Source organism: Siniperca chuatsi, linkage group LG11 (assembly GCF_020085105.1).
Source record: "Siniperca chuatsi isolate FFG_IHB_CAS linkage group LG11, ASM2008510v1, whole genome shotgun sequence".
Lineage (NCBI taxonomy): Eukaryota > Metazoa > Chordata > Actinopteri > Centrarchiformes > Sinipercidae > Siniperca > Siniperca chuatsi.
The window spans coordinates 21334048-21338712 of NC_058052.1; the positions used below are offsets into that span (position 1 = coordinate 21334048).

Below are 4665 nucleotides of genomic sequence, written 5' to 3' on the forward strand. Positions count from 1 at the left end.
GCTGTGAAGTGTGTCGTAAAGTGTGTGTGTATGTGTGTGTGTGTGTGTGTGTTGTGTCACTAAATAGTGTTGACACTGTGTAGATAAGGACTCAGATAAGGCCAGCTAACAGATTAGCAACTGCAGGCTAAACAGCAAATGTGTCTACTGTTACAGATATGGAGCAAAACAAACATCTTATTCTACCAATGTAGGGCATTTCCTATCCATGGAATACGTTATACGTATTTTTCGTTCAAGGATTTTGAATGAGTAAAAGCCACACACCACCCTGCCTGACTTCAATGACATGAACCTTTGCTTAAGCAAAAAAATAGATTATTTCAAGTATTTTCATCATTTTCCTTTTATGAACAATCATGACAGGCAGGCAGTATTTTCCAATACACAAATATTTTGTGCTCTTTTTTGATTTCTGTAATATTCATCATAAAATGGTCTTTCAAGAGGATTCAGTCAAGTGGACTCATTGGAGGTCAACAACATTTATTTATTATTAAATATAGCCTAATATCATAATCTAACAATCAATTTACTGCTGGTATTCCCGTAGCATTTATGAAATCCCTTTTTGAAACAGCAAAAATGTCAAGTGTTACCTGTGACATACATGAGTTATTTTAAAATCCCAACTGTATAAGCAACAATATGTTACAGCAGAGGCAAGATATCTTTGTATTATACATTAAAAGCATGTAATCGAAAAACGAAGGAGAAAAAGGAACACATTTCAGCATGTTTCAGCAGCTAGTGAGGTTGTATTGTAATGAATGTAAGTATTAATGTTACAGGGTCATTTCTCCCAAATGACAAAAAGCATATATTTTTTACTTAGTGTACTTTTTACTCAATATGAAAAGTATAATTCAGGTAATCTGAATTATAGTAGTTGATTGGAAGACAATATCTATAATAACTTCACAAAATCTCATGGCCTTTATTAATGCATACAATCAACTGACGTTGGTGTCTAATTTTAATGCACATGTGGAAGTCAAACATAAAGATGGTTAACAATAAAATGAACATTTTTCGGAAAAAGTTTATCATTCTGATCCATTGCTATAAGGTCGAAAGATCAAATCTTCCATGGAAAAAATAATAATCATCAGTAAATGATGTTCATCTCTGTGTCAGTGATGTTTAAGATCAGTGGCTCCCAACTCTTTTGGGCTTCTTTAGCACACTTTAGCACAAAGCAACATCTACTTGCAACTCATTGTCCTGACTCTCAGACACAACTTGACAAACTTTAATGAAACATAGAGGAAGGACAGATCTTCATACTCCAGGCTCATACTGCATCCTCTCAGAGTCACTGATTAGCCTTTTGTGGGTTCTATAAACAAAGGCAAAACAACTCTTTAAACAGCATTTCGTTGCTTCAGGCATTTCATTTATAAGTAAATGTAAACTATAAACTCAAAAGTATAAGCACACACTTAACTTATATAATATTGATTAAATGTACTGTTGCTGAAATTTGATAGGACCTAAATCTACAAATTACTGTAAATCCAGTTGACATAGAACCACACAAATCTACTCTTTCTTTCAGGTTGCACTAACTTTGCTAATGGACCCATTATAATTAAAGGTCATATATTTTAAATTTATAATGATATATTGATAAGGACTGCTATATTTAAAGATCAATATGAAAATTATTTTAAATCCTCAACTTCTTTACCAGCACTCTAGTTTGATGGTGGTTGAAGGGATGGTGTATCTTCTTAAGGCTTGGTCGTACTTTGCGAACCGCAAACGCACACAGTTCCATTCTTACTACAATGATGGTCCGCGTCGGTGTGGCCTTCCACGCTTCAGGATCTTTGCAGCAAAATATAGCGGCAAGTTACAGTTGGGCTGTAGCAACGCGTCACTGATTGTTCCTGAGGTGTGCCAAGCTCTAAGGAGGAGCCTGCAGCTGGAGTTTGTTGCCTTCGTTCCAAGCACAGTGGGTGGACATAGCACAAGATTTCTGGATGATTTGGAACTTTCCACTTTGTTTGGACGCCATCGATGGAAAGCATGTGCAAATCTGGGCACCTCCAAAGTCCAGCAGCAATTACTTCAACTACATTCGGACCCACTCCATTGCGCCATTATCTGGAGCATGCGCAGTCGGCGCACTTGCTATGCGTACAGTCCGTGCAGTCACAAATTTCGGGCTGCGCTGACCCTCGCGGAGATGGGCGGATGACGATATTTAAGTCATGCGGACCTTCATGGACATGCGGACGTGGAAAGTATGAATATAGCTTTATGGGTGCTTTCCCCTATAAAGTTGTGAACAACCAGAGTTTAAATTGAGGAAGATGCCTGAAAGCTGTTTGCTTACCTCATCAGGTATAATGTCAAAGGTTTTTCATAAAATCATATCATTGCATGCATGTAAAGAATTGAAAAGTTTTATGAAACCTTATAAATGTAAATACATTTTAGCAGATTCTGGATTGATTTTCCATTTGAAGATGAATATCTGGTCGACTGCACCTGACATTCTCATCCAGTGTGATAATTACAGTGGAGAGCAATAGACGGGTAGCGAGAGAAAAGATCACTGATTGAATAACGGAGGAAAGATGGGGATGAGTCATGAGATGCTGATTATTAGAACAGTGGCTAAGATGTTAGACTCACAAAAGGTCATAAGATATGGTAGCATTGAGATATCACAGATGAGAGCAGTAAAATACTCAGACAGAATGACTGCAGACAGCAGAAAAGAAAGTGAGGTGCGTGTTTAATGGCATGTGTGCATTTGTGACTGTCCATACCCCTCCTTGCTTCTTCATACTCCCCCTTTTCTTTTCTTTTCCTTTCTCACCTTCTCTTTCCTTTTTCCCTCCCTTGATTTCATTCTGTCATTCTCTCCCCTAAATCTCCCTATGAAATCTACTCTTGCCATGGGTAATTACAATGAACAACTTCATATGGCTGCTTCGCCTGCTGCCAAGATAAGGCGGGGTAGCACGGCACACACACACAGACACACACACCACCATCCCTTATCTTATCTTCATCGTCACAGAACAACTGCCTTCTGCCCAATTCTGCCCTAATCTTCTGCGTAAACAATACTGATATTTCACCACCGTCCACAATGAAAGGAGGAGGGGAGGAGGAGGACAGGGGGGAGGAAGGAGAAGGAGAAAAGGACTAAGGCAGGATAGATGGAGGAGAAAGGTGCAAGACTGATAAAATCACTCTTTTATAAAATCTCACCTCCCACTTGCCTGATTCAGCCTTGGCTACTCTACATTTCTGTGTGCAAGTGTGTGTGTGTTCATTTATTCATACAATATCCATACCATAGTAGGAGTTTGTATGAAATTATGAAGGTTGCTATAAAGATACACTTTTACTTTTGCAGCTCCTGATATCTTTGCTACATTAACCTTGGGAATCCTGTTAACGGCCATTTATGAATCTACTGATGGCATTTCAAACCTAGAATTTCACTCAGACTATACCTTTGTGTCGCTGAGTGCACATTTACTGATTGTAAATCCACTTAGATATCATCTTTACATTGATCTTGATATTATGAAAAGGACTCAAGACATTTTCAAGTTCACAAGAACTAAACTTCCTTGAAAAATGTGGTTTAGGTAATAGTTCAGTTATGGTGTTGACAAGGTTAGCAGTAACTCAACTTTGTCAGCCAAGGTTGCAGTTGTTTGTTTTAAGGAGAGTTCTGGTTTATTACGACTTGGGTTCTGTGTTCATAATTTTGGCCATCATTCTTATCTATAATGATAACTTTGTACTCATTGAGTTAATTTCTGAGATCTAGGAGTGCTACATTATCACTAAAAAGAATTCAGATAGGGCAAGAACTGTGAGCAGGTCAGCCAAACTTATTTGGAAGAAAAATGAAAACAAACAATAAACTTATTACTCAGACTGTCTGTTGTAAACATACATCACAGTTTATAGTCTTCCTGGTTCAACTCTGACCAATTATTTCTTCCGTACTTGTGCATGTACACAGTTTTCCTGTACAATGAGGGATTATTACATACATGCATTTCTGGTTTTAGCTCAAGTTGTCTAGATAATCTGGCTAAACTGCTTACTCGTTTACAGTCTGTCTGATCGTATTTTTTCCAGACTTTGTCAGATTGTCTGACAATGTCTCTGCGTTCCCATGAAGTTATAAATGATATAAATGACGGCCACAACTATAAAAATAGCACCTAAGTTGTAATACACCTTAATGATCCTTTAAGAGTCTAGTTGAAGTCAGTAAAAATGTAAAGCCTACAGATGAGTAGGAATTAGAAATATAATTTAAAAAATGACTCCATTGGTGTTTATTGTTTTTCAATTCAATTCAATTTTATTTATATAGCACCAAATCATAACTGAAGTTATCTCAGGACACTTTTCATATAGAGCAGGTCTAGACTGTACTCTTTATATCATGATGATAAATTGCCAAGTACATGCAAAGTTAGTTGTAATAACGTTTGCTGTTGCTCCCAAAAAACAAGTTATATTTTTCTCCCACCATAAGCCATGCCGCTCTTTTTCCAACATGCTCATTTGCATCTGGTCCCTCCATGTCTTTGATTGTCATCTGTGATTCATGAACAGAATTAAAACACCAAATAAAACAATGACAGAGAGAAAGAGTGATAAGTAGCCCAGCTTTGATAA

At 37.4% G+C, this 4665-nt stretch overlaps 1 long non-coding RNA gene across 1 annotated transcript; it reads right to left on the bottom strand.

Moving 5' to 3' along the window:
• Positions 1-917: 917 nt before the first annotated feature.
• On the bottom strand, positions 918-3752 carry LOC122884063. Its single transcript, XR_006379791.1, has 2 exons — positions 1691-3752; positions 918-1339 (listed from the first exon to the last, which is right to left on the bottom strand). It is a non-coding gene; the product is annotated as an uncharacterized LOC122884063 (long non-coding RNA).
• Between the last annotated feature and the right edge of the window lie 913 nt (positions 3753-4665).